This window comes from Salmo trutta, chromosome 8, assembly GCF_901001165.1.
Source record: "Salmo trutta chromosome 8, fSalTru1.1, whole genome shotgun sequence".
Lineage (NCBI taxonomy): Eukaryota > Metazoa > Chordata > Actinopteri > Salmoniformes > Salmonidae > Salmo > Salmo trutta.
Window position 1 is genome coordinate 39,791,524 of NC_042964.1, and position 14,647 is coordinate 39,806,170.

A 14,647-nucleotide genomic window follows, 5' to 3' on the forward strand; every position below is an offset into this window, starting at 1 on the left:
TTATTTTTACGGACAGCCAGGGGCACACTCCAACACTCATTTACAAATGAAGCATGTGTGTTTAGTGAGTCTGCCAGATCAGAGCCAGTAGGAATGACCATAGATGTTCTCCTGATCATTTGACAATTTTCCTGTCCTGCTAAGCATTCAAAATGTAACAAGTAATTATCGGGGAAAATGTATGGAGTAAAATGTATATTATTTTCTTTGTAGTGAAGTAAAAGTAAAAGTTGTCCTGTCCTGGCTCCAGGACAGCGGAGTCAATCACCACCTTCCGGAGACACCTGAAACCCCACCTCTTTAAGGAATACCTAGGATAGGATAAAGAAATCCTTCTAACCCCTCCCCTTAAAAGATTTAGATGCACTATTGTAACGTGGTTGTTCCACTGGATATCATAAGGTGAATGCACCAATTTGTAAGTCGCTCTGGATAAGAGCGTCTGCTAAATGACTTAAATGTAAATGTAAGTAAATAGTAAAGTAATGTACAGATACCCAACAAAAATTACTTAAGTAGTACTTTGAAGTATTTTTATTTAGGTACTTTTATACCACTGTGTGAATTTGTGGTTTTGTGTTAGTGCACTTGCATTTACATGTGTGCAATTTCATGTGTGTTTGTGTCTTGTCCATGCAGATTACCTGCACTACATCAATGTGTCCAAGAGCTGGATCAATGCCCTGAAGTTCTGTAAAATTTGTGGCTCCAAGTCCAACCTGGTGCACATCACCAACCAGACTGTGCAGACTGACTTGACCCAGCTCCTGGCCAATGTGGAGCTGCCATGTGGGGGGGTGTGGATTGGTCTGGAGCGGTCCATCTTTGAGTGGACCGCCCCCTGGCTGTGGACCAGTGGTGATGTTGTTAAAGTGGTGAAGTGCAGCGAGTTGCAAAGCTGCTTCCCCCTCAACCCCATCAATTACCACTGTGGTAAGATGGTCTGGGTTGGTAACAGAGAACTGAAGTGGCTGGATGATTCCTGTCATCAGGAATTACCCTTCATCTGTCAAGGTGCAATGAGCAACTTTGGAGCTCCTATTTTGGGGCTTGTTCAGTGATGTAGAACACTCAGAACGTTGCAGAAGACATACATAAGTTTGGACACACCTAGTCATTCAAGGGCTTTTCTTTATTTTGACTATTTTCTACATTGTAGAATAATAGTGAAAACATCAGAACTATGAAATAACACATGGAATCATGTAGTAACCAAAAAGTGTTGACAAATCCAAATACATTTTATATTTAAGATTCTTCAAAGTAGCCACCCTTTGCCTTGATAACAGCTTTGCACACTCTTGGCAATCTCTCAACCAGCTTCAGGAGGTAATCACCTGGAATGCATTTCAATTAACAGGTGTGCCATGTTAAAAGTTAATTTGTGGAATTTTTTTCCTTCTTAATGCGTTTGAGCCAATCAGTTGTGTTGTGACAAGGTAGGGGTGGTATACAGAAGATAGCCCTATTTGGTAAAAGACCAAGTCCATATTATTGCAAGAACAGCTCAAATAAGCGAATAGAACAGTCCATCATCACTTAAGACATGAAGGTCTGTCAATGCGGAACATTTCAAGAACTTTGAAAGTTTCTTCAAGTGCAGTCGCAAAAACCGTCAAGCGTTATGATGAAACTGGCTCTCATGAGGACCGGCACAGGAAAGGAAGACCCAGAGTTACCTCTGCTGCAGAGGATACGTTCATTAGAGTTACCAGTCTCAGAAATTGCAGCCCAAATAAATGCTTCACAGAGTTCAAGTAACAGACATCTCAACATAAACAGTTCAGAGGACACTGCGTGAATCAGGCCTTCATGGAAGAATTGCTGCAAAGATATCACTGCTAAAGGACACCAATAAGAAGAAGAGACTTGTTTTGGCCAAGAAACACAAGCAATGGATATTTGACTGGTGGAAATCTGTCCTTTGATGAGTCGAAAATAGAGAATTTTGGTTCCCATCACCGTGTCTTTGTGAGACGCAGAGTAGGTGAACGGGTGATCTCAGCATGTGTGGTTTCCACCGTGAAGCATGGAGGAGCAGCTATGATGGTGTGGGGGTGCTTTGCTGGTGACATAGTCAGTGATTTATTTAGAATTCAAGGCACAGTTAAACAGCATGGCTACCACAGCATTCTGCAGCGATACACCATCCCATTTGATTTGCGCTTAGTGGGACTATCATTTGTTTTTCAACAGGGACAATGACCCGACACACCTCCAGGCTGTGTAAGGGCTATTTGACCAAGCAGGAGATTGATGTAGTGTTGCATCAGATGACTTAGCCTCCACAATCACCCGACCTCAACTCATTTGAGATGGTTTGGGATGAGTTGGACCGCAGAGTGAAGGAAAAGCAGCCAACAAGTGCTCAGCATATGTGGGACCTCCTTCAAGACTGCTGGGAAAAAAATGACTCATGAAGCTGGTTGAGAGAATGCCAAGAGTGTGCAAAGCTGTCATCAAGGCAAAGGGTGGCTATTTGTTTAACACTTTTTGGGTCACTACATGATTCTATATGTGTTATTTCATAGTTTTGATTACTCTACAATGTAGAAATTAGTCAAAATAAAGAAAAACCCATGAATGAGTGGGTATATCCAAACGTTTGACTTGTACTGTATATTACATAGAACTGTATTGGTTTACCCATGTAGAAAATAGATTTACTGTCTTGACTCTCATGCCAGCTCTATGCAATGTATTACTTTATGCAATGCTCTAAATATACCTCCCTATTGAATAAGACTCAACCCACAGAAGACTGAATAAGACTCAACCCACATCCCAGACACCCCCTCTTTACAGACAAATTTGGGGGCCAGATGTCTTTAACTCCCTCCCTTTAACAGAGTCTAGAATCACTCTACTAGTAATAGTCTTTAGAATGAGCCAAAACATAATGACAAGGCCTGGTCATATAAAATACTGTACATTGAGGTCCTCTAATCCTGTGTATGATGTTTCAACAGATCTCCACTAGAGGGCTCTCTGTGTCATTATGGACAGTCTGCAGACAGACACCACACTGATCTGCCAGAGAGACTACCACACTCATGGTCTGGAAGGAACCTGCATTTCAATTCATTATATTATTACACTACTATTATTAATATTATTACTACTTTTACTTATTATTATAATCTCTATTACATGATATTGCTTAATGATAGTCTACTTACATATACTAACTCATAAGCATTGTTATTTGACCTATAATTTAATATAATACTTGAATTGTTTAAAAACTGTGTGATCTGTACTTTTTGAGAACGCTATTTAGTTAGAATGTAATTATTTTTAATTTTGTATTTCCTTTCATCTCTGTTCTGAATAAACAACCATTTAGAGTTTGATCAGTGTGGAATTTCATTCTTCATAGAAAGTGCATTGAGTGATGAATCAAAAGCAATTAAAATGGTCATAATGTAACCTTATTATTTGAGAGGTGTTCAATGATGTCTAGACTAAATCCACTTTATTAATATTTCAAGCAGGACTGAAGGTGTCCATCCAACTGTCAGCGACAACTTTTGACCTAATACTGCCATTCGATTTTTAGGGGGATGAGATGTCTGTGACATTTGTAATGTTGACATACAATTGCACTGATGGGCTGTACTTATGCAACACTGCTTTCCAAACCATAAGCTCAGATCCATTTTTCCCAGGTGCAGCCCCTGATCTCGTCTTCAGCCAGCAGTCCTTGGATGAGTCCTTCATTGACACCTGAGCAGTCGATCCATGTGAGCGTTTATGCTTATATACTATATCCTTAATGCTTTAGTGGAAAACAATCTAATATTGTAATATTGAGCACAGACAATCAGCCTCAACTCGGTGGTAGTAACTGCAGCTCTCTGACACGTAAGGGCCATGGACAGACTGAACACTCCTCTATGGACAATAGAGACTGCTCTCTGAAGAGATTGTTCCTTTGCATTGAAAGTAAGACTATCATCTTTTTTTTATTCTATGTCTATCTTTTTTAACAGAAAGAGAGGATGACAGTAGGGAAAGATAGACAGAGGTTGCATCAACGTGCACTAGGCCAGATTCAAACCTACGCTGACACCATAGACGTGTTCCAGAGGATGTGGCATTACCGTTAGACTAGAAAGGCCACAAGACTGCTGTCTTATTGGGGTTTATATCTGTAAGACAGGTGAAGGGGTGACATTTTAGCCCCAATAGGGTCCCACTTGAACAAGCACTGTCAGATGCCGGAAACATTGATGCTTCATGTAGACAACACCACTGTCAGATGCCACCTCTCTCTCCCCACTCTTACCAGAGATTAATGCAAATATATGTTCTCATGTGGTTTCTAATATCGGATAATATTTCCATACTGGTTAACATAGAATACAGAGGCTTGCTACTACACAGTTCCAAAGTCATTTACAGCCTTTATAGGACATTGGAAGAAAAGTTAATTATTTTTTGTATATAAACTCAATATCATTTGAGTGGCTGTCTCATCTTACCATTCCAATGTCCCTCTAGAAAAGAGAATGAAGCAGAGCATTGTAAGGATGTCTCTGAAATCTAACTCAGGAGCTGACCTCAATGACCCAGTGGTAAAGGAACAGATGTTGGAGCAGGTACAGTAGTCCTACATCTCCTACATCAGAAATCAATGTCATGCTCACTCATTTCACTCTTCTCATATGATCTCAAGTTTATATTCCTATTGACCATATTAATAAACCAAAATGCTCGATTAAAATAGGAGGGCTGCTGGCTTTGATCTCATAGATAAGAAAGGAGTTTGCTAAGAATGGGAACTTCATCCTAGGCCTACGCTGGAGAGAACTGCCGAGTGGAGACGGTTTTCTCAAAACAGTTGAACTTGGAAGCCCTGAAGAATGTACACACTTTTTTCCCATATTTATGAAAAAGACCCTCCTCATGTTTAGTCTGTTGTTCAGAGTCCCTTGTATAGTGTCTTGTTAGATTTTGCACCCATTGACAGTATGGAAATGAAGTAAGGTGTTCATGAACTAATTCCAGTGAGAGTCTTTAACTGTTATGTTTGTTTGTTTTCTAAGGTCAGTGTGGGTCTGGATGAAGAGGACCAGCCATGATGATGCAACAAGAGAGGGATGGATGGTCCAAGATAACTAAATTAGACCTGTCACGGTTGTCATCGGTAATGGAGGACCAAAACGCAGCAGGTATGTGTATGCTCATCTTGATGTTTATTTACTTTCAAAATGAACATACAAAAATAACAAAAACGAAACCACGAACAACAAAACAGTCTGACTAGGCACAAGGCTAAGCACAGAACAATCTCCCACAAAATACAAGACAAACACACCCAACTAATATAGGACTTCCAATCAAAGGCAACACCAAACAGCTGCCTTCAATTGGAAGTCCAACCCCAATTAACTCAACATAGAAACACACACACTAGACTAACCATAGAATACATGAAAACCAAACAGTGCCCAAAAACCCCGGAATACTTAAATCAAATGCCCCTTCAACAAACACACCACCCCGAACCACATAAAACGAATACCCTCTGCCACGTCCTGACCAAACTACAATACCAATTAACCTTATACTGGCCAGGACGTGACAAGACCATTATAAATAATATTTTCAATAAGATTAAATCATTTTTGTTTACGTTATTCAAGTTATGAAAGTTAGCTTTCTCTTATGAAAGAAATATAGGAAGTATATTTATATTAGACTAGATTTTACAATGTTTTACTAATGCAACATCAAATTATAATCTTAATTTTTTGTTGGTGTTTGGATGTATTGTGATGATATAGCTTGTTGTACATGAGGATAATTTGATTAGTGAAGAGAAGAGGATTTTCAAGTTTGTATATAAAACATGTAAGGTGACAACTTTCAGAGATTTTCAGAGAGTAAAAATCTTCATAATGAGAACAATGAAGTTACACACTCACTTATGTATGCAACTGTCGACGTACTTACATAAAATATGTTTGATTAGTGACAACAGTATTACCATTATTTTCACCCTCCAGCAAGAATGGTGAGATGGAGGCAGTAATCACATCAATGTAGAATGATGTGTCCACTTACAGGTGGCATCGTTCAGAGATGGAGACAGACAGACTGTTGTGGGTGTGACAGTATGACAGCATCCATGTTAAACCTACAGTAAGCAACATGACTTGCCTGGTTAAATAAAATCAAATAAAAAAGCAACATTTGGATATCATTAGAGTTTTCCCTGTTATCATTGTTTGTTGACTGTGTCAGCTGTTACAGTCATAAGCACAGGTTCATGGATAGCAGGGGAGGGGTGTGGGATCTTGCCCTTATTCATGTTGTTGATGTCTGTTAGACATTAAACAACTTGATAAATCAACCACCATGAATCATTTATTGGGTTGTTGGAAGGCGCTGGGAGAACTCACTGACACAGGTTAAAATGATATCAGTGGTGGTTTTCTTCATTTAAAAAAATCTTATCTCATTAATCAGAGGTCACTGGATATTGTCCTGTGCAATGCAGTTGTTTTGTGAAGCCCATGTTCAGTGCAAATACAATGAATTGATTAGTGGTTATCAAATGAAATGCACATTATCGTGACAAATGTACATTCAGAAATGTACATTCAATCAGGCAACATAGATGCACTTTATAAAAAACATGTAAGAAGTTAACTGTAATAACAGAGAAAATACATTAGGCCTATTGGTCAGTGTTTTTATACATTGAGGGAGGGGTTAAAACTGAACTTTCAGCATCACCTGGGGTGCATTCAGTACGATAGAATGGTGTGCAACGTTGAATTCAATGGAAATGGTACTGTACTGAATGACCAGTAGAAAAACGTTGTGATTACTGTTGCTCAGAGGGCGAGTACCATATGGTGTGCTGAACGAGATGTGATTTCAAATGGTCACACCCATACTGATCAGGCCACACCCCACCACACCCACCAAACGGGAGAAAACATACCTCAAAGGCTGTTGAAGAACTGCTCACCATTTTGGGGAAACATGTTGATCAGTACAAACCGTCACGCAACGTAGCAAACGTTGAATCGAACTGAACGCACCCCTGGTTACCTTGTCAGCAGAGAGGGAGGAGAGAAAGACACGTCTATAAACTCATCTCTCTTTCCCATGTCTCCCTATTTCACAACCGTCCTGGGGAGGGAAGAGCAAAGCTAACTGGGTAGGTGTGCCATCATTCCAATGATTTTGCACTCTGTGCTTTTCTTTGAAGAGATACTTACTCACATATGATTAACAACCTTTTGTAACCGTTTTGTACAGTATCTCTTCTAAATTATTTGAATGGTGCTCTTTGCTTAATATGTGTATTTAAATGAAGTTGAGACTGACTAGAAGTCAAATCTAATACTGGAACAAAGCTTGTGAGTTTTATTTATACCTATTATGCATATCATAGACAATGTGGGAATCAATAGATTTAAATCTCCATCACGTATTTTACTTCAACTTAGATTATACATTTAACTGCTATTTTCAAAGTGCGTGTTCAGGTAATCAAAGTTAATGCCATGTAGCTGTTCCATAGAGTAATGGCAATGTTACTTTGGTAGTCAAATTTCCTTATCATACTTTCCTTGTCGTTTTGTTTCCCTTGAAAGGTACAGCACCGCCTGTGTACTCTCAGAAGGAAATTGTGCACATTAGTTCAGACTCATTGAAATGAACAAAATGTGGAAAAACTAAAGGTGTCTGAATACTTTCCGAATGCACTCTATCTTGATTATATCAATACGTATTAAACGTACATGTTAAAATCCCCTTTTGCAGTGATTACAGCTCTGTCGTCCGCGTTAGTCTCAATCCACACATGGATTGTGCAACATTTGCCCATTGTTATTGAAAAAATTCTGAAATCTGTTGTTGATCATTGCTAGACAACCATTTTCAGGTCTTGCAGTACATTTTCAAGCAGATTTAAGAGAAAACTGGCAACTCAGGAACATTCACTGTCTTCTTGGTAAGCAACTCTAGTGTAGATTTGGCCTTGTGTTTTAGGTTATTGTGCTGCCGAAAGATGAATTAATCTCCCAGTGTCTGGTGAAAAGTAGAATGACCAAGGTTTTCCTCTAGGATTTTGCCTGTGCTTAGCTCCATTCCGTTTATTTTTTGTCCTGAAAGACATCCCAGTCCTTACCATTTACAAGCATACCCATAACATCATGCAGTCACTACTATGCTTGAAAATATGGAGAGTGGTACTCAGTAACGTGTTTTATTGGATTTGCCCAAAACATAACACTTTGTAATCAGGAACAAATGTTTGCAACAATACTTTAGTGCATGTTTTAGAATATTTTCATTCTGTACAGGCTTCCTTCTTTTCACTCTGTCAATTAGGTTAGTATTGTGGAGTAACTACAATGTTGTTGGTCCATCCTCAGTTTTTTCCTATTACATCCATTAAACTCTGTAAGTGTTTTAAAGTCACCATTGGACAATCCCTGGGCGGTTTCCATTCAATGTCTGCTTTAAAAGTGTGTACCCATCTTTCAATAGGTGCCTTTCTTGGCAAGGCATTGGATAACCTCCCAGGTCTTTGTGGTTGAATCTATGTTTGAAATGTACTGTACTGCTCTATTGAGGGGCTACTTTGGTAGTCAAATCACCTTATCATCACTTTGTCATTTTGTTTAACTGGAAAGGCACAACACTGCTTGTTAACTCTCAGAAGGAACGTGTGCACATTAGTTCAGACATTGAAAAAAAACTTAGACAAAGACAATTCTTTCTTAGATATTTTCTTCCACATGAAATCTTTCAAACAGGTCTGGATTGATAAATGATTGTGTTTTAACATTTGTTCACAACAACAATGCTTCTCTTGAGTTACAATATAAGGGTTGGGAGCATTAAACCATAATCTCTTCACAGTGGCCATGATTCAGCCAGCACTTCTACTCCTGCTACTGGGTAAGAGATCAGATGGGATGAATATTCCTCTCTTGGTATTATAGACCAACCTGCTATGACTTATCTAGTTGACCATGTATTCAAAGTAGTCAGAACCTGTTAACATCTATTTATGTACAATGAGCTTCAGTTTAACCAACATTTAAGATGACATCTACAGAACTCTCTTCTTGAGTTGACATAATATTTTAGTACAGTGATTATGAAGTTGAAATGCTAATCCTAAGGTTGATGTCGGTGTCACAATCTAAACAGAGAAAGAGACTGACCATCCCAAAAATAACATCTTTCTGATGTGACATTTATCCCCACAGCAGCCATGTCCTCACCAGTGTTTGGGACTGAGATATCAGTACTAGAGGGAACCTCTGTTACCCTTGTCTGCTCATACCTTGGGGATAGAAAGCTTGAGACATGCTGGGGCAGGACTTGTGGAACTTTTCAGTGTACTGATCCCATGGAAGATCAATCCAAATATAAAATTAACTCTGAAGTTGGAACAGTGAATCTCACCATTTTAAACCTAAAGCCTGCAGACAGTGTGAGCTACTGCTGCAGAGTTTATGTCCCTGGATGGTTCAATGATCTTAAACAATTCTACAGCCTGAGGGTAGTCAAAGGTAAGTGTTGCACACTTCATAATACAGGTTATCAATGGGTTTTGCTCAGTGCAGATGTCACCTTACAGTAGGACGGAACATGAAGGGTTAAAAGTCTTCTCCATGTACAGTAGGGAAAAAAGTTTTTGATCCCCTGCTGATTTTGGACGTTTGCCCACTGACAAAGAAATGATCAGTCTATAATTTTAATGGTAGGTTTATTTGACCAGTGAGAGACAGAATAACAACAACAGCAACAACAACAACAACAACAACAACAAAAAATGTCAAAAATGTTATAAATTGATTTGCATTTTAATGAGGGGAATAAGTATTTGACCCCCTCTCAATCAGAAAGATTTCTGTCTCCCAGGTGTCTTTTATACAGGTAACGATCTGAGATTAGGAGCACACTCTTAAAGGGAGTGCTCCTAATCTCACCTTGTTACCTGTATAAAAGACACCTGTCCACAGAAGCAATCAATCAATCAGATTCCAAACTCTCCACCATGGCCAAGACCAAAGAGCTCTCCAAGGATGTCAGGGACAAGACTGTAGACCTACACAAGGCTGGAATGGCCTACAAGACCATCACAAAGCAGCTTGGTGAGAAGGTGACAATAGTTGGTGCGATTATTCGCAAATGGAAGAAACACAAAAGAACTGTCAATCTCCCTCGGCCTGGGGCTGCATGCAAAATCTCACCTCGTGGAGTTGCAATGATCATGAGAACGGTGAGGAATCAGCCCAGAACTACACGGGAGGATCTTGTCAATGATCTCAAGGCAGATGGGACGATAGTCACCAAGAAAACAATTGGTAACACACTACACCGTGAAGGACTAAAATCCTGCAGCGCCCGCAAGGTACCCCTGCTCAAGAAAGCACACATACATGCCCGTCTGAAGTTTGCCAATGAACATCTGAATGATTCAGAGGACAACTGGTGAAAGTGTTGTGGTCAGATGAGACCAAAATGGAGCTCTTTGGCATCAACTCAACTCGCCGTGTTTGGAGGAGGAGAAATGCTGCCTATGACACCAAGAGTACCATCCCCACCATCAAACATGGAGGTGGAAACATTATGCTTTGGGGGTGTTTTTCTGCTAAGTGGACAGGACAACATCACCGCGTCAAAGGAACGATGGACGGGGCCATGTATCGTCAAATCTTGTGTGAGAACCTCCTTCCCTCAGCCAGGGCATTGAAAATGGGTTGTGGATGGGTATTCCAGCATGACAATGACCCAAAACACACGGCCAAGGCAACAAAGGAGTGGCTCAAGAAGAAGCACATTAAGGTCCTGGAGTGGCCTAGCCAGTCTCCAGACCTTAATCCCATCGGAAATCTGTGGAGGGAGCTGAAGGTTCGAGTTGCCAAACGTCAGCCTTGAAACCTTAATGACTTGGAGAAGATCTGCAAAGAGGAGTGGGACAAAATCCCTCCTGAGATGTGGTCAAATCTGGTGGCCAACTACAAGAAACGTCTGAACTCTGTGATTGCCAACAAGGGTTTTGCAACTAAGTACTAAGTCATGATTTGCAGAGGGGTCAAATACTTATTTCCCTCATTAAAATGCAAATCAATTTATAACATTTTTGACATGCGTTTTTCTGGATTTTGTTGTTGTTATTCTGTCTCTCACTGTTCAAATAAACCTACCATTCAAATTATAGACTGATAATTTCTTTGTCAGTGGGCAAATGTACAAAATCAGCAGGGGATCAAATACTTTTTTCCCTCACTGTATGAATGTTGAATTTATGCATCACTACTACTAATTTTGCTGGTGCCTAGTTGTGCTTTATCCTGTGTCCCTTTCTGATGGTCTGTGTGGTGAAAAACAGTACATCTTGGTTACAGCTTGTGGGAGGGACCTACTGTATGGAGTGGATTTCCGGGGGAACAATATTGAGTATCAGCCACTCAAAACTGAAAACGCAAGTCGTTGCAGGCAGGAATGCACCAAAAAAGACAACTGCCCGTTCTTCACATTTGTTGGGGAAAAGGCAGACATAATAGACAACAGGTACATGCTCAAAAAGCTAATTGGGGCTGGGCCGGTTTTATGACACCTCACATCAATCGTAAATCTTTTGCAGCAGAGAACCCTCTCATGCTCTTCAGTACCAACCAAAGGAATGCCTTTGTCCTCCAGGAAACTTTTTCCGCCCAAACTATAACTTCCAAAAAAGTGAATATTTCAACAATATCTCTAAGATAGTAATGTTAAGAATGGTCAGTGGGGATCTAAAGAACAATCATGTCATATTGCTTTTCATTTTGTGATGTTATTAAAAACTCTATGAACCAAATAATGTAATTTAGGAAGGAAACCCCCTTGGGCTGTTAAGTTTCCATCCAATATGATGTTAATACAGAATGAAGAACAATGAAACTTTTTTTGTTAAGATAGGAATGTGATTGTAGTTTTCTAACGAGATCATTTTTTTCATGTCCCTTGCACATTAACTAAGCCATGCCCCGAATGAGGTCAGTAGAGCGTGTCAGTGTGATGGTACCGTCCTTTTCGGCCAGAGTGCTTAAAAGGACTCGCTAAGAATTAACATGTAGACCAGCAGACGTGAAGCTGTGGCTACACGTTGAAATGGTTGGAAACTCGGAAACTCAACACGAGGTGAAGAAAAACTCACTAGACCAAAACATTGACAGTCTGCAGCTGTGCACGTAAAGGGATCTAGAACTTTGACTAAAGACACGAGGTGGGAAGGAAGAAAATCGCATCTCAGTCAATCACAGAGTATCTGTTCTATTTGAACATTCCACTACAAGACCAAAACTAAGACTCTGACCTCTGTTGGACAACCAGAGCCTTACACCCATTGAGTGAATCCGCATAGAAGGATCGGTTGGTTTCAACAGAGAGACGAGAGATAAAGACATCTACACGTAAATACATTGCATTTCTTACCCAAATGGGCGTTGGCTCGTGTGCAAGGTACAGTTGAAGTCAGAAGTTTACATACACCTTAGCCAAATACATTTAAACTCAGTTTTTCATAATTCCTGACATTTAATCCTAGTAAAAATTCCCTGTCTTAGGTCAGTTAGGATCCCCACTTTATTTTAAGAATGTGAAATGTCAGAATAATAGTAGAGAGAATGATTTATTTCAGATTTTATTTCTTTCAACACATTCCCAGTGAATAGGCTACTGTTACAGGTCAGCGCCATCTTGGAACAATCGCATATCAAATCTACTCTTGTATACTATTGTCAATAATCCCTTACCTTTGATTATCTTCATCAGAAGGCACTTCCAGGAATCCCAGGTCCACAACAAATGTATTTTCGTTCAAAAAAGTTAATCATTTATGTCCCAATAGCTTGTTGTTGTTAGCGCGTTCTGAAGGCTGCACCAAAAGTACCGTCGTCCGCGGGACTCCTCTCTTACCAAAATGGAAAAAAATAATATTTAAGTTTGTTCAAACATGTCAAACGTTGTATAACATAAATCTTTAGGGCCTTTTTCAACCAGAGCTCCAATAATATTCAAGGGGGACGGTTGCATTGTCTTTCTAAACGTTTCGAAAGGGGAGGGTAGCCAGGGGCGCCGGCGTCATAATGGTGATGGCCCTCCCCATGTGACCACGTTCCACAGACTCTCATTCTGTCAGTTTTCACAGTAGAAGGCTCAAACCACTTTGTAAAGACTGGGGACATCTAGTGGAAGCAATAGGAAGTGCTCAATGAACCATAGCTCACGGTGTGATTTATAGGCAAAGTGATGAAGTTGAGTCCGCAATTCAGAATTCCACATCCTGTTACGATCTGTCTCGGGGTTTTGACTGCCATATGAGTTCTGTTATACTCACAGACACCATTCAAACAGTTTTAGAAACTTTAGGGTGTTTTCTATCCACAAGTATTAATTATATGCATATCCTAGCTTCTGAGTTTGAGTAGGAGGCCGTTTAAAATGGGCACGATTTTTTTTCAAAAATCGCTGTAGCACCCCCTATCCTAGGCGACCGTCAAGAGGTTAATGACTCCAACCTAAGTGTATGTAAACTTCCGACTTCAGCTATATATGGTTACTGTGAGGGTAGTTACCAAATGTACGATACATGTCCCTTTCTTCCTAGCTCTCTGTTTGCCCCAACCCATTTTCCATCTCTGTGTAATAAGCTATCATATCTTGTCAGTCCACTAGGGAATTTTGTCTCATGTAAGTGTGCATGTGTATTCTGTGTTATTATTTATAGTCTGTAAATAAATAATTAAATCAATTTGTGTAGAATTGAATTATCAGAAAATGCTGGGGTTCTTGTGGATTCAAGAAGTTTGCGACGTTCAGAATGAGACAAATATGAGGTGTCGTGACGTGACAATCATTATTGTGATGACTGTTATTTATCGAATCAACAAACGATCTTAAATTGTTACCCGATTTAATTAATCATGTTAGAATTAACTCATTAGGAATTTGGGGCACCACGGAATAAGTTTTTTAACGAGTTACCATCTCCTGAATTAAACTCGAAGATATATATAAATTATATATCGATAACAGCCACTTATTAATCATTACCTCATATCAGTCTCATTCTGAATGTTGCATAATCCTTGGATCCACAAGAACCCCAGCCTTCCTGAATATTCAGTACCACACAAATTGATTTAATCATTTATTTACTAACTAAATAATAACACAGGATACACATACACACTTACATGAGATAAAAGTCCCTAGTGGACTGACAAGATATGATGGCTTGTTACACATGTGGAGAGGGAGGGGTAGGTAAAGAGAGGGATATATTTGGATGCTACTCTCAAAGGAATAGTAATAGTTTGCACATGAACCACCGCTCATTCAGATAAAAAATGCAATGTATATATTTACGCGTAGATGTCTTTCTCTGTCGTCTCTCTGTTGAAACCAATCGATCTGTCTATGGGGAGTGGCTCGATTTAAGGATCTGGTTGTCCACCAGAGGTCACAATGCCATTCTTAGTTGTAGAGCATCTCTGGTAGGGAAGTGTTTGTTAGAAAATACCCTTCAGATGCACCAACGGTTGTCTGAGATGGGATTCTTCCTTCCCACCGCGTGTCTTTTACATGCACAGCTGCAGACTGTCAAATGTTCCGGTCTAGTCTT

General features: G+C 39.8%; 1 long non-coding RNA gene across 1 annotated transcript; it reads left to right on the forward strand.

The window, feature by feature from the left end:
* The first annotated feature begins 901 nt into the window (after window positions 1-901).
* LOC115198902 (uncharacterized) lies at window positions 902-3,353 on the forward strand. Its single transcript, XR_003879318.1, has 2 exons — window positions 902-1,014; window positions 2,970-3,353. It is a non-coding gene; the product is annotated as an uncharacterized LOC115198902 (long non-coding RNA).
* The last annotated feature ends 11,294 nt before the right edge of the window (window positions 3,354-14,647 follow it).